This window comes from Apodemus sylvaticus, chromosome 1 (genome assembly GCF_947179515.1).
Source record: "Apodemus sylvaticus chromosome 1, mApoSyl1.1, whole genome shotgun sequence".
In the NCBI taxonomy this organism is placed as follows: Eukaryota; Metazoa; Chordata; class Mammalia; order Rodentia; family Muridae; genus Apodemus; species Apodemus sylvaticus.
This window is the reverse complement of record NC_067472.1, coordinates 183,255,493-183,282,199: the sequence shown is the minus strand read 5'-3', so window position 1 is coordinate 183,282,199 and position 26,707 is coordinate 183,255,493. Positions and strand designations below refer to the sequence as shown.

At 51.9% G+C, this 26,707-nt stretch overlaps 1 protein-coding gene across 1 annotated transcript in view; it reads right to left on the bottom strand.

Annotated features, from left to right (window-relative positions):
• Positions 1-26,707, bottom strand: part of Sipa1l3 (signal induced proliferation associated 1 like 3) — a 197,181-nt gene that overhangs the window by 90,293 nt on the left and 80,181 nt on the right. The window contains 1 exon segment of the mRNA XM_052199676.1: positions 22,448-22,535. The gene's annotated coding sequence lies outside the window, so the exon portion shown is untranslated.

Below are 26,707 nucleotides of genomic sequence, written 5' to 3'. Positions count from 1 at the left end.
AAACCCATCCCCCCACTTCCGTTGAGCTGGGGCCTCAGCTGCAGCCTGCTCCATCAGGTACTGGAGACTTCCCAGCTCCACACAGCTAGGATGCCTCTCCTCCCCAAGTCCCACCCATCTCTCCCTTCTCTTACTTTCTGTTTCTCCCCAACACAGCTGCCTTTACACCCCGCTGATCCTGCATGGCACTACATGGCACTTCCGGAGGAGGACCTATTACCTCCCCCACTTTACACAGTAGAGCTGAGGCTCAAAGCAGCAAGCCACCCTCTGAAGATCACAGAGAGACCAAAGGTTCAAGTGGGAGTCAAACCTTGGCACATCAAATCCACAGCCATCACAATCATGGCCATGGATACAGCCTTGATTGATGCCTGCCCTCAATCTCTGATGACTGGCAGTGCTCGGGCTCTGGTAATCAGCCTGTCTGGGATCAAACTGCAGTCCCAGTAAGTACCGTGGAGAACTACAGTGTCACACGTGTCCTTACTAGTGGACCCAGCAAGAAGGTTCCCATGAAGTACTCTGCACAGTGAATGGCACACTACAGACACTGGTACTGGTAACTTTTTTTTTAAGATGTTATTTCTATCCTCTGGAAGTTTGCAATGGCTGTAACCTGCCTTCGGGGTTCTGGGAACTGAACCTGGGTCCACATGCCTTTAACTGCTAAGCAGTCATTCCACCCGGCTGAGGAGACAGCTCAGGGAGAAGTGTTTGCTTAAGCACTCGTGAGGCTGAACTGACAACACACCGAATGTGGGGAGAGTGAGAGGTAGCCACGGGCCTTCAAGGCACTCACTGCTCTGTCTCAGGCTCCCAAGATGGTGGCACGGTCAGGGGAGCAAGCAGATCCCGGGAGGTTGCCGGCCTGTTTAGTCTAGCGAGAGACGTCAGCTCCAAGTGGAGAAGCTCCAGCTTCTGAATGGGGCCCCGCCTCAAAAAAGACAAAAAAACAACCAGAAATAAAAAAACAAAACAAAAGAACCCGCGAAGAGCAACGGAGGAAGACACCTGAATTTCATCTCTGCGTTCCACGACACACGCACCTGCACACACACATATGCATATTCTGCCACCGCTAAGCAGCATCCGCCGCCGCCTTTGTGTGCGGTTTAGAGGAGGTTCACACTCATTCACAAATAGAACCTTTCAAGAAAATTAGTTACTTTTACCAGCGACTGAAGTTAAAAACAAAAGAAAACAAAACAACAAAAGTTCAAAACCAAAAACCAATATGGAGTTCAGAAGAATGGCATATTATCTTTTGTATAAAAAAAAAAAAAAACGCATGCTAAAACTGTTGTGGCCATTCACCTCTCTTCCCTTCAATGTAGGTCAACACAGTGGAAAGGTCTAGAAGGCTGACAGTGGATCTGCCTGGGTGGGAAGCACCAGGTCCTCAGGATTCCCAGCCTTCCCAGAAAAGAACCCTCAACCATGAGCTCTCAACCATGAAGCTCTCCACGGCCAGTGCCTCTTCTCCAAGGATGGTGCTTTTGACCAAGGCCCTTGGGATAGACTTTCTATACCAGTTAGTGGCTCATTGCAGTTTTTTCCCCCTTCTTAGTCTTAAATAAAATTTAGAGCTGAGAGAGAGGATGCAGACTGTAATCCCAGCACTTGGAAGCCGGAGGCAGCTGGGTGAGGAGGTCAAGGTCACCTCAGCCATTCTGTTTAAAGACAGCATGGGCTCCACACTCTGCAAGCACAGCCAACTGAGTTTTATTTCCAGCTCTAAACAATTGCCAAATATACCTATCTTACATATCTAGTGGTTCTATCTTCACACACACACACACACATACACACTCACACACACACAGCTATTTGATGTCACTCTCCTATATTCCCGAATATTCCTCACCCCTATTTTTAAAAAATAACTCACTAGGCTGGTGGTGGCGTACACCTTTAATCCCAGCACTTGGGAGGCAGAGGCAGGCAGATCTCTGTTGAGTTTGTTGCCAACCTGGTCTATAGATCTCTGATAGCAAAGCCTTGTTAGATATGTGAATTTTTGAAAAATGTATTTTTATTTATGTATATGTATATGTATATGTATATATGTATGTATGTATGTGCCTGCATGTGTTTATGGGTACAGGAGGGTTTCAGATCTCCTGGAACTAGAGTCCCAGGTAGTGACCAGCCTGACATGGGTCCTTGGATGGGAATCTGAGTGGGTCTTCTAGACTTTAACCAGTAAGGACCCTTAACTGCTGAGTCATCTCTCCAACCCCTAATTTTTAAAAGTATATAAATGTATTTAAACATCTCAGTCATTAAAGCACTGTCTTTGGAGACCTGCAGATTTGTTCTGTGAGTCTGCATACGACCTACTCTGAGTAGGGGGGTGTGCACATGTGACCCAGGCTAGACCTGTAATTCTTTCTGTCCCTTAGAAGCACTCACCTGCCCTCCAACCATGGGCAGGGTTTGTGTGAAAGCAGATGTCTGGACCTGTTGGGAAAAGAACACTTCTTCCGAGGTAGGAGGGGCAGGTGTGCCCACCACAGACAGTCTCAGAGCAACTAAGCACAGGTTATCTGGGGACAGAGGGAGGGAGGTGAGCACAGAACACAAGGAATGACAGGATGGCGGGAACACGAATGCTGGACCCGTGCCTGCAGCAACACTACAGACGGCTCTGGAAGGGTTACAGTCTCCTCCCAGGCACTGGTCTGGCTGGCAGATGGTGAGAGCTGGCTGCTCTGTTCACATCATCCTGCCCCGGGCAGCGCTGGGCGCCTCAGGCCAGGTGGAAGGAGAGAAGCTCGAGGCTCAGGCTCCCGGGAGGACAGTGCAACAGTGGCCCGTCCAGCACAGGACATGGCAATGGGGCCCTCCAGACTACAGTGCTTTTAAACAAAAGCAGGCGCGTGCGCGCACACACACACACACACACACACACACTTGGTGGAACATTTCTCCAGGCAATTTGGCAACCAATTTAAACGTAAAAATGTTTTTACCCTCGAAACTAGTATTGCTACTTCTGGGACTTGATCCCAGAGAAGTAACTAGAGATGAAAAAAAAAAAAGATTAATGGCCTTGATTATAAATGGGAACAAAAACAAAGAACATAGCCCTGGCCCTAATGATGGCTCATGGAGCAAGGGGAACATGGCCCTGCATCCACTGATGATAAACATTCCTGCAGCAAAGAATGTGAGCGCATGCGCGTGCACACACAGACACAGACACACACAGACAGACACACACACACACAGAGACAGACACACACACAGACAGACACACACACACACACACACACACACACACACATGTGCGCGTGCTCAAAAAGAGGCTGGGATAGATAGAGCTGTATTGTTTATACTTTCATGGATTTCCCAAATTGCTTTCCCTTCCCTTTGATTTCTTTTCCCCTTTCCTTTTCTTTCTTTTTCTTTTTTCTTCCTTTCTCCTCTTCTTTTTTAAAGGCAGGGTCTCTCTCTAAGTAGTCCTTGGCTGTCCTGGAACCTGGCTGTCCTGAATTCTCTATGTAGTTCAGACTGGCCTCAAACTCAGAGAGAGATTCTCCTGCCTCTGCCCCTGGAGGTGTATGACTATTTGCCTGTGTGTGTGTGTGTGTGTGCAGGTGGGAACCCCCTACACTGGAGTTACAAGTGTTTCTGAGAACCTAACCCGGGGCGTCTACAAGCGCCCCAGCCTCCTAAACCAGTCTCCAGCTCAGCCTCCATCCACTTCTCTTTCCCTGGTCTCACTATACAGCTAGGGCTGGCCTCATGCTCTCTTCTAGCAGTCTTCTGAGTCAGTGGCTCTCAACCTGTGGGTCTCGACTCCCTTTGGGGGGACCAATGACCCTTTCACAGGGTTCACCTAAGACCATCGGAAAAACACAGATATTTACATTAAGATTCATAACAGTAGCAAAATTACAGCTATGAAGTAGCAACAAAAATACTTTTATGGCTGGGGCTCACCACCGCATGAAGAACCGTATGAAAGGGTTGGAGCGTTAGGAAGGAAGGTTGAGAACCACGGCTCTAAGTGCTGGAATAATGGTTGTGTACAACTGAGCCTAGCTAAGGTATTTTTAACATGGGCGGGGCAATCATCACCAAGTTTGGGGCCAGCTGAGGCTGCAGGCTGAGAACCTGTCTCAGAAAACCAAACACCCCCAAGGAAGCACACACACACACACACACACACACACCCATTTCTATTCACTCACAAGGAAGCACACACACACACACGCACACACACACCCATTTCTATTCACTCAATGCACAGTCCCGAGATCTTGTGCAATGGTAAGGCAGAGCTGGGGGTGTGGCTTAGCTAAATGCACAGCCCTAACCTAGCTCAGCTCGAAGTAGCTCTGGGCTTGACCCCCAGCTCCACATCAACTGGGTCCTGACCTGTAATCTTAGCACTCAGGAGGTGGAGGCAGGAGGATCAGTAGTTGAAGGTCAATCTTGTCTCTGAAGATAAAGCCAACCAATCAAAGGAAAAAAACTGTAACAATTTTCTACATCAAAGCCAGTCCCGCGGGGCCCCAGAGAGGGGGATGTATTAACCTTCTTCCCCCGGCGGATCCCAGCAGACCCCAGGGCAGGCAGTGCCACTCCCACTGTAGTGAGGCGACAGGGGCAGAGTGATGTCTTTATTTCCCTTCTTAAACCCCAACCTGGGTCTACAGACTGAGGATGGAAGCCGCTCAGTCTGTCCTCTAGGACACCAGGGCGGGTGGGTGCACGCAAACTGGCCTCCCTTAAGATAAGTTCGCAGTGGGCTGGGTCAGAGGAATGGAGTCAAAGAGCAGCTCTGGGGGGGGGGGGGCTAATTCTAGTAACCACAAAGGTAAACAGAAGTCTGGTAGGGATAGGGGAAGACACCTGTGCCAAAGACTGCTCTCATAGTAAAAAGGAGTAGCTGGTCCAGCACTCGCCTTTCGGCTTTCTGAATCTGAATGCTTCTGTTCTGCGTGCCCCTCCCCGACCCCTGCATACACCTTTTCCCCCCCTTTTCCTGAGACAGGATCTCATTATGTAGCCCTGGCTGGTCTGAAGTTCACTGTGTAAAACAGGCTAGCCTTGAACTCACAGATTCACCTGTTTCCCCTCCAGAGTGCTAGGATGAATGCTGTGCACCCCTCACCTGGCCACGCCCAGCCATGGGTGCAGGACGACAAGGATGTGCGTGCGGCTAGACGCTCGGGTGCTGTTCCCACTATTCTCTGTCTAGACATCCGCCAGACTCACCTTCTGTCCAGGGACAGTTGCTGATTTGCTTCCTGAGTTTTGCCTTTCCCTAGGCTTTCTGTCTTCCAGCAGTCAGCTCAGCCATGGGATGAGTAGTCACACCTACTGCGTGACCCTCCTCACCAAGGCCATTTCATGACTGGAAGGAGACTGATCCCAGCCAGTGTGTGCACAGAGGCCCTGCTCTAAGCCGCGCTTTCCTATGTTGGCTCATCTGATCAGCCCGATCCTCCTAGAGAGGTACCATTGCCATCCCCTACACAGCAGGAACTGAGGCACAAGAGTAGAAGTAACTTGCATAAGAGGCGGACTGGGTTCAGAGTCTGCCCGCTGACTTAGAAGGTCCTTAACAGCTGAGATTTCCCCACCTTGGGCCATAACCAAAGGTGGCTTTGTCTGTGGCTTGAGGACACCCTGGAGCCAGATCTGAGTGGAAGGTGGAGTTCACTTTCTGGTGCAGAGCAAACACTCACTGGCTCCCCAGAGCATTCCAACCCTTCTTTTTTGTTCACCTGCCAACCCCAAGGTTAAAAAATCTTGTGGAGAGAGAAGAGCTTCTGATAAGAGAGAGTAAGAGGTAGGTGAAGTGGAAACTTGTAGTACTTTGGAAAGTTAGTTCTATCAAATGATGCTTTGCTGGGGCACACAGGTGAGACGATGTTTGCATATAGCAGACACGGAAAGGACGCTTGGTGACAGAGCATGGCTACGACCCCACGGACAGTGGGAGACGAGCACCAGCCTTGGTTGGTTTGCTCCGCTTTGCTATTCTTTGCTAAAGACCCACGTGTATTGGCTTGTCTTACAAAGCATCACTGAGCTCAACTTGTGATAACACCGCCGCTGAGAGAGCAACTCGCCCAAGAACTGCGGCACTGCAGCAGCCTCGCCTCAGGCCAGCTGGTGAGCCTGGCAGCTTCATCAGGATTGAGCTACGGCTGCCTGGTGTCTGCCTGCTGAGAGGACTGGACTGTGGCTGCTAAGTTGTATTTGGTGTCTGCTATGGGACTGAACTGTGACAAAGAAGATGGAGCTTGCCCCCAAAGAACTACTGCCGAACAGGCCCACTTCCCCGTGTCCTGATAACTCTCCTCTTCCACTGCCTCTGCTGGGGGTGGGCTAGAGGAGAGCTAAGTAGGCAGTCCTAGCTGCCTCCCCCATACTCCCTGCTCCACGGTCCCCAATCCTTCCTGCCGCATGGACATAGGAGGACATGACACCAGGGGCCAAACCATACAGATACTATCTCCAGTTCCATTTTATAGGCAGAAGCTCTGGGACTTAGAGAGGATTCACCTATTTGCCAGATTACATGCTGGATCAGGATTTAAATCCAGACCCCTGACTTCAAAACTTCCCTTCCTGGGTGTGTCCTCTCATCTCCTTGCCATGAGATACTCGGTACTGACCAGACTGTCCATCAATGGAGACGGCTCTGTGTTAAGAGCACTTGCAGTCTGGTGCCCAGCACCCACATCCGGCAGCTCACAGCTACCTATAGCTCCGGTTCCTGGGGATCTGACACTCTCTTCTGGCCTCAGCATACCTGCACATAAAGACACATAATAATAAAGAATAAATCTGGGGCTGGAGAGATGGCTTAGCGGTTAAGAGCACTGACTGCTCTTCCGAAGGTCCTGAGTTCAAATCCCAGCAACCACATGGTGGCTCACAACCATCCGTAATGAGATCAGACTCCCTCTTCTGGAGTGTCTGAAGTCAGCTACATTGTACTTACTATAATAAATAAATAAATCTTAAAAAAAAAAAAAGAATAAATCTTAAGTCAGGCGGTGGTGGCACACACCTGTAATCCCAGCACTCTGAGAGGCAGAGGCAGGTGGATTTCTGAGTTTGAGGCCAGCCTGGTCTACAGAGTGAGTTCCAGGACAGCCAGAGCTATACAGAGAAACCCTGTTTCGGGAAAAAAACCAAATCTTAAAATGATAAGAATAAATCTTAAAAATGTTGTGGTAGAACACTTATTTATCAGCATGTACAAGATCCTGGGTCGATCCCCTGCACAGCAAATGGAACACCTCCAGACCACATTTTATACCTATTGGCTGGTTGGTGCAGGGGAAAGAGTGACAAGAAGCAACCGTGGGCTGGGGGTGTGGCTCAGTGGTACAGCCTTGGCCTAGGTCGAATCCCCCAGAGAGGGGCTGGGGGCGTGGCCTAGCAGCAGAGCCAGAATCCACCAGTAAGGGGATGGAGTTGTGACTCAGCAGTAGAGAACACTTGCCTTGTTTGAGTTGGACACTGGGTTTGATCCGTAGCAAAACCACAAAAGCAAACAGAAAGAAAACCGTGCAGGCAGACCTGTGGTCAGCGAGGCGGGTGGGGGGAGCTGGGGCAATGAGGGGCAATGCCTCCTTTACATCAGCCCACCATCTGCAGCCCAAAGCCCACCCTGAGATGAGTCTCACAGATTCATGGGGCGCAGGCATGGCGACACTCTCTGAAGCACTTTTTGCTGAGGTGTGGATCTGGTACAACTTGGTACCTCATACTAGGGGACCAGAAACGAGAGCTGTGGCAGGGGGCACCTGGGGACAGCTGGACTATCACGGCTGGTGCCTAATAATGTGGCTAGCTCTCAAACACAGATGCTTTGTGAAAATCATTAGAGACAGAAAACACATGCGAGGGTGTTTCTGGAAGTGGATGCGTTAGGAGACAGGGTTTCTCAATAGACCAGGTTGGCCTCGAACTCACAGAGATCTACCTGCATCTGCTTCCAAGTGCTGAGATTAGAGGTGTGTACCACCACACCCAGTTAGAAGCTGCTCCTTTACTGAAACTTCAAGATACATTCTGCAAGAATAGGTCCATAGCCACAGCCATACGACAGACACTTTGAAAAGAGGTAGTAGTGGACGGAAGGGTAGAGGAAAAAAAGGAAGAAAATCGACGTATCTGAGGAGGTGGCTCTAGCAGCAGGATAGCCATCTACCCGTGACACTAGTCTCAGCTTCTCTCCCTGTGGGGACGTGAGGGTGACGGAGGCAGGCGTGCAGGAGGAAAGGACACAGGGCTTAGGACTTTTTCAAAGGAAAACCACACTTCTTTATTCTCAAAAGCCACCAAACAGCTGGGCCTGATGTGATCTGTGAGCGTGGGAGCTGGAGTCAGGACGGAGCAGAGGCCTCTCTACCCTGTGGAGATGCCAGGTCCATTCCCACTCCCTCAGCTCCTGAAGGAGGGACTCAATTGGTCAAAGGCAACAGGGTGAGTGTCTCCTCTCTGATCTGACTGGCTGATTGACAGGGACACATGACCTAAGCTGGACCAATCATACCCTGAAAAGGTTTAGCGCTCATGGGGGACAGGTCTTTCCAATGCCTTTAGACAAGAAAGCACGTGGCTCTAGATGTCACTGGAAGCTTTTCTGGGACCTAGGGACATGAGAAGGAGGAAGCCAAGGTTGAGAGCTGGCACCCGTGACACACATGCTGAGTGGCTGATTATATCCAGTCTGGTGTCGTCTACCTCTGGACTTGGAGAACATATGAAATGGCTTTCCTGTTTGGCCAGATGATGCCAGTGTGTTTCAAGCCCAAGAATCTCCATGTAGATTTGCATGCTAGCCAGCTGTCTTTGCTCTGGTTTTCTAAGTCAGGTCTTGTTACATAGCCCAGGCTGGGCGTGTGAGTCTGCAGCCTCAGCCCCCTGGGTACTAGGATTACAGACATGTGTCACTGCCCCTGGCCAGCCAGTTACTTTTTGATTATTTAAAGTAAAATCTCTACAAGAGGGAAGTGGGCGGCAGCAGTGAGAACAGAAGGCGAATCCAAAGAGATGGCTTGTGGGTCCTCAGAACAGTCCTCAGTGATGTCCTGTGTCTGTGGGGCCCCGGGGAGCCCCAGCAGAGTGGCCCTCTGCATCCTCTCCATCCTCACAGCAGCTGCCTTGCAGCAGGTCCTGTGCTCTGCCATCCGGTGGCAGCAGGGGGCTCATCTCCAGCTGCTGGGGCTGAGGATGAGAGGCAGGCCCTGGAGCTGGCTGGCTTTCCTGCAGCTGCTCTGTTCCTGCATCAAAGGTTGCATTTGAGCATCTGGCCCGCTGCTGTGAGCTCTGAGGTGGCACTTGGCCCGAGGACCTTGTGCGCGTGGACCTCCCAAGGCTCCCAGCCCCCCCCCATCTCCTCCGGTGAAAGGGCACTGGAGAGGAGTGGAAAACAAAGGGATGCTCTCCGAACTCAGCCTGCCCAGATCTGGTCTGTGAGTAGTTGGGCGCCCTGCTCCTGAGATTTGCTGGTCTGTGAAGCACTGAGTCCCAGCTTGTCACACGGATTTGGAAAGCACTTAGCAGGGAGTGCCAGGCACATGGCTATTTTATTGCTATTGCTATTCGACAGTATGTAGCTATGTATTCAATCCCAGAAATACAGTTACATGCTGTAAAATGTTAAGTTTTTAGTACATATTTGATGATTTGTGTATGGGTACCCGGCTTCTTTCCTTTTTCCTTTTAGCCTGAAACATCCTGAGGAGGGTGTTGAACCTCTGATCCTCTGGCCTCTGAAGTGCAGGAATTACTGCTGTGAGCCACCATAGCTAGTACATTAGCTACTTTTCTTTTCTTTTTTGTTTTGTTTGTTTGTTTTGTTTTGTTTTGGCTTTTTGGATTTGGTTTTTTCGAGACAGGGTTTCTCCGTATAGCCCTGGCTGTCCTGGAACTCATTCTGTAGACCAGGCTGGCCTCGAACTCAGAAATCCGTCTGCCTCTGCCTCCCAGAGTGCTGGGATTACAGGCATGTGCCGCCACCACCACCCCCCCGCATTAGCTACTTTTCTACTGCTTTGATAAAACACCACAACTGGGGCTGGAGAGATGGCTCAGCGGTTAAGAGCATTGACTGCTCTTCCGATGGTCCTGAGTTCAAATCCCAGCAACCACATGGTGGCTCACAACCATCTGCAATGGGATCTGACCCTCTCTTCTGGTGTGTCTGAAGACAGCTACAGTGTATTCACATATAACCACAGCAGCTTATAGGCGGAAGGGTTTAGTTTGGGCTTATGGTTCCCAGGGTAGGGTGGGGTGGGGGTGGGGTGAGAGTCCAGGTCCGTCACAGCAGGGAAGTGCAAGCAGGCAGCAGCCATGGGAACGGGAAGACTGAGAGCTCACTTCTTGTACCAAAGCAGGAAATAGAGTACGCCAGCTCCAAATGGCACAGTCTTTAGATTCTCCACGCCCGCCCACCCGTAGGGACCAAACAATACCACTAACTGGGGACCGGACTGAGTATTCAAATGCTAGAGTCTATGGGGCCATCTTATTCGAACCACCATAACCAGTGGTATTTGACGAATTTTGACATGCCTACAACTAGTCTAACTCTAGCTGACACATACTGAATAGACTGTCCCCAGCACCCCAAACAGCTCTTCTTCTTTGTGCCCCTTCTTAGGACAGGGTCTCACAGGCTCCTGTGTTTGGGGACCTTGTGGAGGCCCCAAGGGTGATGAAAAACCTATTTCTACAAGATGAAGATGTTGGAGTCAGAGAGGCTTTTCTGTGCGCAGAGTCTCCCTCCCTCCCTCCCCCTCCTAAGTGAGTGGGCAAACAGAAGAATGGGCAAGCAGCCGCCCTGCTCCTGTCACTGAGGGCTGGTCTGCTGTCTTCGTCCCACTCTGTGGATGGATGGGTGGCTTCCGACGTCCCTAGCTGGTGCTCCCACCCCGATCTTAGACCCCAATCTCGGTAGAGCTGCCAGAACCATTCAGAGATGCGAAATCTGCCCAGTTCCCTCCAGGGCCTGAAGGTCAGCTCTCACGCTCAGCCAAGGCCCTCTAAGCTCCGCCACGCCCCATCTCGCTCAATCCTGCCCCGGCCCCATACTAAGGTTACAGACATGCCCCACTATGCCCAGCACCGCTGACAACTTTTTTCCTTTTTTTGAGACAGAGTCTCATGTAGTCCAGGCAGGCCACTAACTCAATGAGCAGCTCAGGATAACCCTGACCTCCCGACATTCCTGCGCCTACCTCCCAAATGCTGGGGTTTCAGGTATATGTCACCATGGGTCACTCTTAACTTTTCAAAGGAAAAAAACATCTTTTTTTAGATTGTGCATTTTCCTTTATTTTTATGTAACAGATTTGTATTTAGAGTCTCTTAGAGAGAATTTGAGCAAGACAAGTAGTCTACATTTCACATAAAGACACAAAACAACAGTTCGCACCACCTGATTCTATGAGGTTACAAGAACAGTGGTAACGGTAATAGCTGCCATGTTCTGAGTCTGGGTATACCTGGAGCCAATTAATCTCATCAAATAACATCTTTATTGAGATTATTGTAGATTCACATGGCATTGTGAGATATAATAGAAAAAGTTAGTAAACACAGTTTGTAAATTCTAATACTGGACACAACTCTAGAACAGTATCATAAACATGCAATCTATTGATTTTATTCAGACTTTTTCTCCTTTATTTTCTAAGACAGGGTCCTACACTTTACAGCCCATATTGTCCTGCAACTCCCTACCATAGCCTGGGCTACCCTTGAATTTGTGGTTACTCTCCTGTCTCAGCTTTCCAAGGGCTAGGCACTGCTCCGCATTACACCTTACTCAGCTTTTCTTCTTAGGAATGTTAATCTGTGTGGCAGGAGGGGCACAGGCGCCATTGTGAGTGTTTGTGGAGCTGGACAGTGACTATGTGACTTAAGTGGGCTGACCAGGACGTTACGTGCTGAGCTATCTTGCCAGCCCATTATCCAGGTTTTCCAAACATGGTGTGTGTGTGTGTGTGTGTGTTCTCTACAAGCTTATCACGTGCGTGTGTCTGTACCCACCACTATCATGACAGGCACAGGGAGCGTGTACGGATGACTTTCAGTGACCCCTGGGTTGCACCCTGTCCCCCATTCTGGAAGACTTTATCACTGCAGAGATCTCCCTCACGCTGCCGCTTATGGCCCTGACCACCTCCCGTCAACACCTACTCCTAGCCAGTCAGTCATGGCTACGGGCAGCTCTGTAGCTCTTCCATGTCCAGATGCTGCACACTGGGCTCGAGGCACAGCTTCCCTCACTCAGCACTGTTCCCCGACAGGATGGCTCCCTCAGCCTGCCTGACACTCCCAGCCTCTACTGAGGACTGTGGCCCAGCACCAACACCCCACGGCTTTGTTTACCTGGATACTGGGCTGTTTCCAGATGCCGTAAGGAGCAAGGCTTTTTATGAACAATGGTAGGCAGCCTTTTGTGTGGACACAGGTTTTAGTTTTCTGGGCTAGGTGCCCAAGAGTTCACTGGCTGGGTCATATGACAGCTGTGTACTTAGTTTTGATGAAGTTGTCCGTATGCTTTTTGCATGGATGTCTTACTTTATATGCCCGCCAGCAATGCCTGAGGGACCCAGCTCTCCACACTCTTCACCGGTGACTCTGCTCAGTTCCGCAGCAAAGGTCCCCTACGGGGCTGCTGTGCAGCAAGCACTGTTCTACAGCTGGGGATGCAGCGACGGACAGGACTGCAAGAGAGCTGCAGTGGCCCTCCAGGAGGACTGGAGGCTAGCCTGGGCTAACTGATAAGACCTCCACCTTGAAACACCAAAAGACAGTTACTGGCTGACTGGCAGACAGGTAATGTACAACCCACTGTGCAATTATGGTAAGAGCTGAAGGAAACAGAGTACATAATAATAAAAAAGGATGTGTACACGAGCTCTGGCTACTGGGCCAGGCAGGCTGGAGCCCAATTCCAACTCCGTTTACATCTGCTGTGAATGTATAGCACAGGCAAGGGACCCGACTTCCCAGCATGTCAGTTCCCCATCTGTAAAACCAGATGGCAAGCCTGCTCCCGTAGCAAGTAGGCTGTCTCAACAGAAGTAAACAGAAGGCTAAGGGTGCAGCTCAGTAGAAGAGTGCTTGCTTAGAATTAACTAGTGGGCTGGGGGCGTGGCTCAGTGGTAGAGCCCCTGCCTAGAATCCCCCAGGGAGGGGCTGGAGATGTGGCTCAGTGGTAGAGCCCCTGCCCAGAATCCCCCATGAGGGGCCGGGGGCGTGGCTCAGTGGTGGAACACTTGCCTAGGTCCAATACCAAGTACTAGCATAATATATATATATATATAAACCAACCCGCCTTCACCGGTACCGGAAGATTTGAGTCGCCACCCACATCACACTGGCAGCAAAGAGAGGCTTGATGGAGGCTACCTGTTTATGGGTCCCTGCCAGCACCTCAGTCATGGAGGCAGTGCTGCTAAGAAGCCACACAGCTGTGAGGACTTCCAGGCGCTCTATGGCATGGCCCCATGTTCTGAAGGGAAGCCCATTCTGCTGAGGATTGGCAGCTATGCCATTAGAGGAAGGAACAGCAGGGCTGCTCGCCTGCGCAGCAGCAAGGGGAACCTGGGACTTTCTACACCCAGGCAATCTGCCAGCATTCACAGGTGAGCTGCAGAGGGGCCCTTCCTGAATGACGGCGGCGGCACCGGTGCCCACCGCACTTTCTGGGCCCACAAAGAAACCACATTTGGGAGGGAATGGCAATGTGGGGACCCCTCCTGGCTACCTACGTCGCCCTACACCTGGCCGAGAGAGGCATGCTGGGTTGACATCCTATGAAAGAAACAGGGGAATGGGAATGCGGAAGGAGCAGGCACCAGGCAGCTCCAGCTCGGGGCCTGAGAGAAAATGAGGACACCCATCCGGAGAGCGGGAGGGAGCCTTGGCGCTGAGAGGACAGATTCATGAGTCATGGCGGCCTAAGACCTAAGAGGAACGTCAGAGCTGCGGTGACCTGCTTTGTGGGCCTCCCGTGACCTACAGTGACCAACAGGCTGCTCTTTCCTGGGACTGAATCTAGAACTGGGGCACCTTCTCCTACACAGAAAATGACTTTGAATCCCGCAGGTAGGCCAGCCAGTTGGCAGGGGGATGGTGGAGCCTCTGACCAGGAGCCCGGCTTTCCTGGAGGAGAAGGGTGCTGGGATCTTAAGCCTTGCATGTACACAGAGGAATTCAAAACCAAACTGCCTCTTCATTCCTTGCAACCCTTCCATGAAACTATAGTCTCAGACCATGGAGGCTGAAGCAAGGGGATCATGAGTTCAAGGCCAGCCAGGGCTACATAGCAAGAGTCCAACTCAAAGAAAACAAACAATGCAAACAATCCAAACCTAGGACAGCTCACTGGGCCCACTGTGGCCAACCTTTCTGCCTTTGTTCACGGTGCTGGAACGACTGTTAGCTTCCTGTATACAGCCAACACTTTCCTACCTCAGCCCCTTTGTTTTGGTTTTGGTTTATCCAGAGAAGATGTAAGGCTCCACAAATTATGCAGCTGAGTTCCCCATGTTTGGGAAAATTGCAGAGGTCGGCACACCCAGAGTGCAATGGATACACCTGCTGGGTAAGCAAAGGAGATATTCTACCACAAACAACAGGTCCTGAGCCTGCCAGTGTGGGGGTTCCTATGTACCTTCAAGATGAAGACTGATGCTGCTGATGCTTCAGAAAAGCCCCCTGAGGCTGTCTTGTCCCCTCCCTCTGCTCTCTCTAGATACTGTGCGCTGTCTTTCTGGTTAGTGTCCCCAGGGAAGCCACATGGCTATGGAGTGACTGCTTACCCAGACAGTGGGGTGAGGATCATTAGACTCTTGGTGACGCGGTGTTACCCCAACAGCAGCTCCTTTCTAAGCACCCCCAGCGCTTCCTGTGTCACCTCAGGAACTAGACCCCTAAAGCTGAGGCCATAGGAGGAGCTTCTCACGGCTCCAGGGGGCGACCGTGATCCCAGTTTACCAGTGGGGACGGCATGCCTGGCCTGTCCAACAGCAGGCAGCCAGGGATTGAATCTGGGGAGCATCCAGATAGTCGGGCAAGCTTTCCAGTGACTGCACCTCCTAACATGTGCTGGCGACTGCAGGTCAGATGCACAGGACTCATGCCACACTGCAGGGTTGAATAGCTCATCCCAAGGGCACGTCCCGTGAGTGCCAGACTCCCCCAACCCAGGAGACAGCCATTTAAAACGTTTGCAGTCCATGGCCTAAGCATTAGAGGGACACATAAATGTGCAGGGCCACACATTTACCTGGTGTGTCTATGTCACCTGTGCCTCCCGTCGGAGTCCAGAGGCCAGCTCTGTCACTTTCAGGGTCCGGCTCCTCTGTCCTCACCTCTCCACTGGCCCCCATTTCCCTGCCTTCTCTGCCTCGCTCCACATTCCCTCAGGGTAACAGTTCCTCTCTCTGGTACATCCCTCCTCCAGTGAGGACCCTGAGCCCTGGTTTTCAGCACTCACTCTGTTTTACTGAGGACCCTGGGTTTTCTTCCTGCCTAGGCCTCTCCTGTTCACCCCAGAACCACATGTTCCTGCCACCTTGCCATCTCTCACAGTTCTCTGACCAGCCTAGGGCTGTACACTGGGATATTCGCATCTCCTCCTGCATTGCTTTACAAGGCTTCGCACTGAGGCAGAACTATAGAGCCGTTTCCTCGGAGGCAAAGCAGCCCACCTGACAGGGGAGCTCATATGACTTACAATATTCTCTCTCTCTCTCTTTCTGTGTGTGTGTGTGTGTGTATGTGTGTGTGTGTGTATGTGTGTGTGTTAGTGAGTGACAAAGTCTCTCTATGGTTGGCTCAGAACTATGTAGTCCAGGGTGGGTCTATCTCTGCCTCCTGAGTGGTCAGATTTAAGTTGTGAGCCATCATACCAAGTGATAGAGCCAGGATGTTCTGAAGGGAGATGAAGCATTCCCTTCTCCCTAGAAGCTCCTTAAGCAAGCTCCTAGAAGCAAGTCACTCAAGAGCTTCAGGAAGTCCCTGAAACTGACCAGATTGAGTAGGTACCTCTCTCAAGGTTATATAAACAGCAAGAACTCTAATACAGTCAGACAAGACAAGCCACCGGAAGAGACAGAAAGTAATCAAATTGCCTGGAAGCTGCAGATCAGTGAATCCGTGAGCTGTCTGGAAGCGCTACGTCCCGATTTGTAGAGCTGCTTACACGTTGTGCAGCAGGTTCTGTCTGAGCGCCATCAGCTGCTGGGTGAAGAGCTCTGAGTCACTTCTGCTCCTCTAAGGAAGCCCTCACCCACACTCCTGTAAGTGACCCCAGTAAAACTCACTGGCTCATTAAGTTGGACTTTGATGGTAGCCTTTGGCAGTCTGTCATTGGTTCCCTATCTAGGGCAAGGTGACATCTGTTCCCTTCTCCCAGGCAGAGTGTCAGACAGCATGTAGCCCAACTCAATACCCTCACTAACTCACCTGGCAGTTGGGCCCAAATCTCACCTCCCTTCTCCAAACCCCCAAGCAGCCTGCAAATCTGAGTCTAAGTGGGAGCTACTCTTCCCACACCATCACCTGCTTTACAAGGAGATCCTGCGGCCCACACAGCCTGGGAGACCCCACTCACATATAGGTCAGACCCCGCAGCCCTGTAGGAAAAAGGCTTGTGTCCCTAACAAGGCTACACCGGGAACCCTGTGCTTTCCCTGTTTTTGAGTCACTGAGTGAGTAGGTGACAGTATCTCCTTGTGATTATCACTTGCCTTTCAGTAATGACATCACGGGCAGTGAGATCTGAGCTCTAATGGTAACAGCAGTGATAACCAGCTGTGGGTTGATCCGACGCTGGATTTATTATGAGCCACTCGCATTTTGGGATTCTGAGCAATTTGGGTTTTAGGAAGGCAAACTGACGCGGTCTGGGGAGCACTGATAATTCATCCCAAGGGGACTTCTGCAGTGTAGATGGATATATCAGCAAAGATATGCATTCCCCTGGGGCCAGGGCCGTGTATCAAGGCCCTAAGGGCCCATACCACACCCCAGCTTCCCCACTGGAGGTCTACACTGAGTATTACTACATTTTAGCTCCCAGATCTGACATCAATTTTGATTTCACGAGTCACCATACTTCATAGAGTTTATAAAATAAACATAGTAATATGGCTATGTTAACTATATCTTAAGTTAAATTTTACATTTATTTACTGTGTGTGCTTGTGCATACCACAATATACATACAAAGGTCAGAGAACAAACAACCAGAGGCAACTGGCTCTCCTTCCTTGGCGTGGGTCCTGGGAAGCAAACCCGGGTCTTCTGCTTCGACAGAAATGCCTTTCTTTCCCCTCTGAGCTGTCTTGCCAGACCTGTCGTTTTTGTTTTGTTCTCTCCATGTAGTTCTGGGGCGCCCTGAACTTGTGGTGATTCCTCTGTCTCTGCTCCCAACCATTACGGGTGTTCACTATCATTACCAGCTTGTTTTAAGCTTTTTTAAATTTTTTTTTTTTTTTTTTTTGGAGACAGGGTTTCTCTGTGTAGCCCTGGCTGTCCTAGACCTCACTCTGTAGACCAGGCTGGCCTCGAACTCAGAAATCTGCCTGCCTCTGCCTCCCAAGTGCTGGGATTAAAGGCGTGCGCCACCATCCTTGTTTTAAGCTTTTTAATGTGTGTGTTTTGGGGTGACAAGGTCTCTCAAGTAGCCCAGGCTGGCCTAGAATTCCCAATCATGATGGCTCCACCTTTCTTTCTCCAGCACTGCTTGCTCCCTCTCCTGGGACCCCCATCCCAGTCCCACTCAGTGACTGTCTCCGTTAGGCCCCTCCCACGACAGGTATCTATACACGCCAAGCCTCCACATATATGCCTGAGTTCTGTATCTTTTAGCAGCCATAGGCTCCTAAAGATGGAAAAACTTGATCACTTTGAATTCTCAGAGTCCCAAGGAAGCATGGTATGCAGTAGGTGCTCAATAAGTAAGCACCACACAGATCTACTCTGCAGCCACTGTATTCATGCCCTCTTCACCTTTCTGACTGGAGATGGAAGTGTGCCTACTGTTCAGAGCCCTGTGCACTGCCATGCTCCTGTCCTGGGCTGTCTCTCTCAGCTGTGAAGCTTCAAGACAGGAGACAGGAGAGCCTCAGTCAGGGCCTGGGCCCTGAAACATAAAACCAAAGCTCTACCTGACCTGCCACAGCTCCCCAGTAAGGAGTGGCACTGATAGCGCTCATTTTAGGATTTCAGGTTCATTTGTTGCTACCTTAGAATCTCACTGTGGGTGGCAGTCCTGTGAATGAACAAAGTCACTAGAGGCAGACACACTGTGATGAGCTTTGGTGGCTGCTGGATAGCGGAGGCCTCTGGCTGCAGGAGGTTACCTCACTGAAAGGCCCAGGGGAGGGGCGGGCGGAATGTTTGCTCCCTGGGAAGTGCTGCTTCCACTTCCTGTTGGGAAGACGAAAGGTCCCACCCAGAGCTGAGGTCTTTAGATAAGGTTTTGAGGCTGCCTCATCAAACACACTGTCACCCCTTCAGGGATCACACAGCCAACCTTCAGTCCCTGGAGGCAGAGGAGGCTGCTCAGAAGCCAGAGCCACCCTGGGAACCCTCTTAGCTGGAGGATGCTTGAGCGGCAAGGATGTATGAAGGGTGTGGGGCTGATTCGGGCTGACAACCTTCCAGAGAATCACCCACTGGGGCCCTACCCTCCCGCTCCGTCCGAGGGAATAAATCACACTGTCAGGTCTAATTTGGGATTTGGGCGATGGGCCGTACAAAGCATCCATGTGTTCTGACTGCAGAGGTCAAGGGCAGACGCAGTTCCAAGGCCAGCACTAAAAAGCCTGGGAGCTTCATGAGAAACTAGGTTGGGGGATGGACGAACAGCTGTGCGTTCCTGGCGCACACCAAAGAAAATTCCTGTTTTCTCTTGTAAAACTCCTGGCCCAAGCCTCAAGCTAGCAGCGAATTCCTGTTCTCAGAAGACAGGTCGGTTACATCCAGGCACCCTAAGAGTTTGGCAAGGCAAGGATCACCATGGCAGCAGGGAGGGCTGGTGGCGGTAGTGGTGTTGCTGCAGCAGCTGGTAGGTGGCAGCTACGGCTTTAAGGGCTAATGCATATGAGCTACCTCAGTCCCCACCATCAGCACCTGCAACACCAGCATCATCAACATCCATTACGTGACCCCGCCTCCACCCCACCCCACCCCACCCCGTGCTAGGAACTGTCCCAGGTACTTAGGTTTGTCAGCACATTTTACCTTTGAAACCACCTCTAGGGACAAACAGCAGCCCCCACGGCTTAAGCTGTCCAACTGGGCCCAGGCAGAGGCGCAGCTGAGACTGAACCTGGGTCGGCTGAACTCTGGACCAGTGTGCTTGGTTCCCGGTCAACCCATTTTGATTTGACCGCCTTGGAGAAGGCCAAGTGAGGGCTAGGTATCCGCCCGGGATGCCCAGGGCCCTGTGGCTTTCCTGGTTACAGCTCTTGTCATTCTGAAGACATGCTGCACCCAGCGATGAACACGGGGACACAGGAAACGTGGGCTGAAGTAACTCGCAGGATGCCAGGCAGGCAGCAAAGAGGGGCCTTTTAGACAGAATAACTAAAGGCGCAGGTACTGTTGGTTGGGAAAGGAAGACCAGAAGTATTTTCCCTGGCAACTTACAAGCCCTGCCCCCACCCCCCATGCCCCTTAGGTCTGGCAAGGAGTATATATGACGGGTGGCGCACCCCAGAACCAGACCAAGACAAATGGACACCACATCTGTCCCTGGCTGGAAGAATTCGAACAGGAGCTGGAAAGAATGTAGCCGGGCCTGGCAGGGCCCTGGAGACAGGCTGCCTGGGTTCCCCCTGGGCCCACTACTCTGTAAGCATCCTCCCCATCCCGTGCCTCAGTGTTCACAGCATTACGACGGGGCAATGATGGCGGTGACCTCATAGGGTGGGTGTAAGGACAGAGTGAGCTCATCATGCATGGAGAGTTACAGCAGGGCCTGGCCCAGAGTCAGCTCCCATTAATACCAATTATTACCGCTCTTCTCCCCTGTGGAGCAGACGCTGCTGCTGCTGCTGCCGCCTGGTTTACCATCTGACTCTCTCCACTGCCCCTTCCTCTGGCCAGAAGGCTGAAACTTAGATGAACTTTCCTACCTGCTTTGCTGGGGGGTGGGGAATGTGACACCACTCTGCCCAATGAGAGGACAGTGGTGTCATCTAGGGGATTCTGGGAGTGCTCACACGGGTCACTGGAGTTAATCCCTATTTTTGTGCTGTCTGGAAATGTAGCAGCAACCCTGTGGCCAAGAGGGGAAAAGCCCCCAGAAATGGGGTGGCATCCAGCCATGACACTGGCCCACCACTGTGTGAGAATTTTTTTTTTTTTAATTTTAAATCAAAAGTTGTTAGCCTGACAAGGACCTTCCCTCTAGCCCTGTGCTCCAATTAGCCAAGAACTGGAGCTAACAGATGGGGAGGGTATGGGGACATTACAGACACCTCAGTGGACACGGAGAGGGGAGACAGCTCCCAGAAGATGCTGGCATTAATGCATGCAGTTTGTGGATAAGCAGAGTCTCATCAGAGACTCTTAAAGCTCCCTCCAAAAGCCTTTGAGCTTATATTTGGAAAATGACGGTGGGGTTGGCAGGGGAATTACCTGGCAGACAGACACCACCTAAGCCAAGTGAGTCAGATGACACTGGGGGGGGGGGGTAATAATCACAGATACCGTGGATCCCTGGGACAATACCCTGAGGAGGAGACACTACCTCTGTGATGTTCTTCCCATTCACAATATCACCTTGATAGAGTCAAGGGAAAACATCAAACAAAGCTAAATCCAGACATTGCAAAATCACAGCGTGGTGAGCTTCCTGAGTCACAAAAGATGAGAGAGAGAGAGAGAGACAGACAAACAGACACACAGAGAGAGCTGGAACCTGGTACAGACCGCAGGACAGTAAGATGCCATGTCTGGCAGGGACACAGCTTGGTGAAGTGTGCTGCCCAAGCGTGAGGACCTGGCACGTGTGAAAAGCCAGGTGTTCCCGCATGTACTTGTACTCCCAGGGCTGGGGGGGGGGGCAGGAAGTAGATTCTGGGGATCACTGGTCAGCCAGACTAACTGGCAGGCCTCAGGGTCCAGTGCAAGTACCTGTCTCAAGAACCGAGAGAAGGGTCAGCAGCTAAGAGCAGCTACTGGCACGGGGGACCCAAGTTGGGCTCCCAGTATTTACACAGGGCAACTCACAAGCACTGAACTCCAGCTCCAGGGGAACCCAACACCCAGAGGCACATTCCTGTAATTCCAACCCTTGGGAGGCTGAGGCAGGCAGAGGCTCTCTGGGAGTTCAAGGGCAGCATGGTCTACAAAGTGAGTTCTGAGACAACCAGGGCTATATAGCGAGACCTTGTCTTGAAAACAAAACAGAACAAACAAACAAGCAAGCAAACCAAGGTGAACAACAACAGAAGTCTAACACCTGCACACCCACACAAGGAGCAGTCTCTGGTCTCAGAGGATCTGACAAAACTTTACCGAGATGGAACTGCTGGGGGTAGGGGGGGAGCAATTTCCCGGGGTTCACTGAGAGCCATAGCATGGCTGCCAGTGTCTGTGTCAGCTGGCCACACGTCCAGCATCTGGACTCAGATCTTCCCCTCCCTCCCACTGTCCACACTGCCACGGTCTGCCCGTCTTTCCAGGAGCAGGCAGCACTGTTGCCCGGCACCCTGCCACAAAGGCGTTCAGGACGCTTCATTAGAAACCAAAATGGGCGAGTGCCCTGAAACTGACTTTACAACTTAAAATCTGTCACAGAACATGAAAGTGCACAATACTTGCTAGGGAAAAAAAAATCATGCCCAAATTTTCCCACATTTAACCTACTTAAACCTACACATCCAGATAGGTATTTACTACACACAAATATTTCAATCGTGTGCCAGCGCCTATGCCGCCGCTGCTGAGTTTTGAACCTACAGAGAGAGCGGCAGCTTACGGCAGAGTTACAGGCCCGTTCTGTGTCTCCTTATATAGTAGGCTCACAAGGGAATTCCTTTGTGAGAACTTAAAAAAAAAAGTGAAGTTTACTCTACATAAAGTTTAAATTGAATTACGACTGTATAAAACCAAAGCCCTCTGACTGTGACTGCCCATACAAGGCTCACTGAGACACACTGTTTTGCTGACGGTGCTCCAGAAGCATCTGTACAGCCTGGGTTTGTTCTCAGACGACAGACTGAAATACAAAGCATACATATGTGTGTGGGGGAAACGGGGTAGCAGCACATGGCGCAGTGAATGACGGAACTCACCTCTAAGGGAGGGTGGGAGGCGGGGGTAGTGATGGAGACGGTGCTCATCTCTGATACTCTTTACATGCATATTTAAAAAGGATAAAGGCATGTGTATTGCTTATAAAATCTAAATGAATAGTCACTGTACTTACCTCAGCAAGCCCTGGATACTAGTGCACCTTTGAAGGTCTCACGAGAGCCAAGGTCAAAGGTCAAAGGCCAAGGTTGAAGGTGAGGCACCTATAAAAAGGGAAAAGAAAAGGTCATACTTTTGGCCAAGTGGCGTGGGATCTTCCTGCTGCAACAGCCACCTGGCACACTTGAACCCAAGTCTGGCACTGAGAGCACAGCAGAGGCAGGAGAGCCACTGTCCTAGGAGGGGTGGCAGGAGAGCCACTGTCCTAGTAGGGGAGGCTAAACAAGCACACTGCACAACACCAGTGGTGGCTAGGGTCGGGTACAAACTGAGATGACAACATGGGGCTGCGGGGGCAGGGCTGCCCACTCGCACAGTGGAAAGACACCCAAATGGGTAAGATCACAAACTAAGACTACCCTGGAAAGTTCCAGGCCACAGAACAGCTGGTACAAAGGCCCTGAGGCAGGAGTGCATGGCCACCATGACAGTGAGGACAAAGGATAGCTGCAGAAGTGTGGGACACGCTGGGACAGTCCTTTCAGAGAGCTACGTGCGGAGAAATGACAACTAGGACTTTTCTGACATTAGTTCTGTCCTACCTTTATACAGGTTCTTGGGATCGAACTCAGGCTGTCAGGCGTTTGGCAAGTGCTTTACCCACTAATCTCATCTTGCCAGCAGCACATGGAACATTTTAAGGATGAAGTGAGTCTGTTCATACTACATGTGCTAGCACACACTGGGCCCTGAGTCAGGAGGAGATCTAGAAGGGCAACCCACAAATGTCCATGGGAAATGGGTATAAAAGGTTACAAAGGATCCAGTTCTTTCCAGAGATCAAGATGTCTTAAAACAAATCCGTGTGTGTTGGCTTTTCTTTCATTGTGTGTGTGAGTGTGTGTGTGTGTGTGTGTGTGTAGGGGGCAGGGCTGACTGTAGTTCAGGCTGGCCTCATGCTCACACACCCTGCCTCTGTCTCCCAGGTGCTGGGTTAGGTGTGCGTCAGCGTGCTTGATCTATTCACATTCTTGCTACTTTACAACTGATGTCTAGTGATGGACTCACTGAGTAAGGTAAGCTAGGTGTGGTGGCACATTCAGGAGGCTTAGGGACAGGCAGACACAGACACAAGCTCGAGGACCTGCAGGCCTTGACAAGCACATGACCCAGACCTGGCCTCATACTGAAGCCACTGCACTGCTTTCCCGTTCATGCCTGGACGCAGGCAGGTGAACTTGGCAATGACCAGCAGCCCTGGGCAGGACAGGGAGGGAGTGTGAGCACTGGTGGCTTACTGACTGGTGATTGGTCGCTTATCTCTTACATCTGCCAGGACCATCTCTGCCCCTCTAAGAACAAAACAACACAGAAGACCAACCCAACCAGGGACCCAGCGAGCGAGCCAAGAGTCACAGAGGAGACAGCACCCCACCACGGTACTGCAGGACACAGCACCCCGCCACGGTACTGGAGGACACAGCACCCTTCCACGGTTCTGGAGGACAGAGCACCCCGCCACGGTACTGGAGGACACAGCACCAGGCCACGGTACTGCAGGACACAGCACTCCACCACGGTACTGCAGGACACAGCACCCGCCACAGTACTGCAGGACACAGCACCCCGCCACAGTACTGGAGGACACAGCACCCCGCCACTGTACTGGAGGACACAGCACCCCGCCACTGTACTGCAGGACACAGAACCCCGCCACAGTACTGCAGGACACAGCACCCCACCACAGTACTGAAGGACATAGCACCCCGCCACGGTTCTGGAGGACACAGCACCCCGCCATGGTTCTGGAGGACACAGCACCCCCGCTGCTGTACTACAGGACACAGCACCAGGCCACAGTACTGCAGGACACAGCACCCTGCCACAGTACTGGAGGACACAGCACCCCACCACGGTACTGGAGGACACAGCACCAGGCCACGGTACAGCAGGACACAGCACCCTGCTACAGTACTGGAGAACACAGCACCCCGCCACACTACTGTAGGACACAGCACCCCGCCACGGTTCTGGAGGACACAGCACCCTGGCACGGCACTGCAGGAGACAGCACCTCGCCGCTGTACTGGGGGGGACAGCACCCCCGCCACTGTACTGTGGGACACAGCACCCCCATCACGGTACTGGAGAACACAGTACCCCGTCACTATACTGCAGGAGACAGCACCCCTGCTGCTGTACTGGGGGAGACAGCACCCCCGCTGCTGTACTGGAGGACACAGCACCCCACCACTGTACTAGGGGACACAGCACCCCCCCCCCCACTGTACTGGAAGACACAGCACCCAGCCGCTGTACTGGAGGACACAGCACCCCGCCACTGTATTGGAGGACACAACACTCCGCTACGGTACTGGAGGACACAGCACACACACACACACACACACACACACACACACACCGCTGTACTGGGGGAGACAGCACCCCCGCCACTGTGCTGTTGGCCCTGGACCCTGCCATTCCTGATGCCACTGGTAGTGGGCTCTCCCGTGGGGGCTGCTCCTTCCCTCTTTTAAGCAGGATGGCCTTGATTTGTGTTTGTTCTCAAGAAAAAACAGCTCCCAACATACACAGAAGGGCAGAGGCCACCGCTGTTCTCGCTGATTCCCAGGGCTCACCACCAGGCCATTTAGGGAGGCGTGAGATAAAATTAGCAACAGTCACTAGACATAGAGCCGGCAACGCCAGGAAAACACACACTCCAGAAGAACCCAGAAGCAGCCCCTCGGGCCCTCGCCTGTTCCTCAGCTGGCCAAACAGCTTTGACTTTCGATATATTCCACAGGATGGGCAGGAAGCAGGAAGAAACACTAAGGACATCTCCGTTTTGCCATTAGCGAATTCCTGGGATGACCAGGGAGCCTCTGAATAAAGTGCTTGTAAAATTTCACCAGGCTCTTTAGGAATGCAAGAGAAACTGCTTTTCTTATTTTTTTCTTTTCCTTCCTCTTTAGTTATACACATTTTTGTTTTTTGAGACCAGTATCTTACTATGTAGCCCTGGCTGTCTTGGAACTCACTATACAGACCAGGCTAGAACTCCGAGATTAATGGTGTGCACCTTTAATCCCTCCTCCCCACACACCCAAAGGGGCTATCCTGGACTCAAGCTCTTCCTGCCTCGGCGCGGCCCTCAAAAGGGCGAGAGCGCCCGGAGCCCAGCTGCACCTAGCTCTCCTTTCTTCGGGTCTAGGTACCTTGCACTGCAAGAGATGGAGGCCCATCTGCCCGGGGTCACCACAGTGTGGCTAAGGGCGTGAAGAGCAGCCCAGGGACAGCAGTGAGGAGGGCAACCCGAGCTGGGACACCTGAGCCTCCTCAGAAGCCCCCCCCCCCCCGGGAGGGAGGGGGCCAACCCTGCACGCCCACGATCGTGGCTCATCAGTCACAGGCCAAGCACCTCACTCTCCACAGGTTTAGGCCAAGAACGGAGTCCCAGGAAAAGAAGGACGGCGTGGCCACGAGTCCCAGGAAAAGAAAGACAGCGTGGCCACATCTCAGGAGGAACTCGCAGGCTGAAATCCTCCTCCCCTTGGCCATGGGCACGGGCTTGGAGAGCGAGCCACGGTCCAAGCGGGACGATCAGAACCGGCCCTGGGCCCTGGGAGTTCTGGTGCTGTGCAGAAGGGACTGTAGACGGGGACTGACCAGGGCTGATTGCCAACCTGAGCAAGTCTTTATAGGAATACCTAAGTGGCGCTGGTCAGGCCAGGCCTGGGATTCCTGCATGCCAAGCTCTTAGGTTCCTTCCGAGGTTTAAGATGGGGCAGTGCTATCCTAGCAGAAGAACAGGATGGGAAGGGACTTGAGAGGACAGGAGTGCGCGGACATTTGTGTTTAAGGGAACACGGTCCATCGGGGGAGCCTCGGGGGCCAGGTGGAGGAACGCTGCCACGTCGGCTACTGTGGCACAGCAACACAAGCCTAATCAAAACAATCCCCTTTTACATGGTTTCTGTTCTTCATCTGGAGGCTCCCCTCCGTCTCCCGAGTGCTGGAATCCCTGGTGTGTGCGACCCGCTCTTAGCATGTGCTGTGCTGAGTAGCCAAGCCTCTCTCCTCTGCGGAGTCGGCTGTGTGAGTGGCTTCCTGGGCATTCCAAGCTGAGTGGAGGAGAAGACCCCCTGCGGCCTCCCACCATGAGCTACCTTCTCCTTTACAGACTGTCTGAGAGCGTCCTCTGGGCATGAAAACCTCCCCAACTGTACTGGCTGGTTTTGTTTGTCAACTTGACACAGGCTGGAGTTAGCACAGA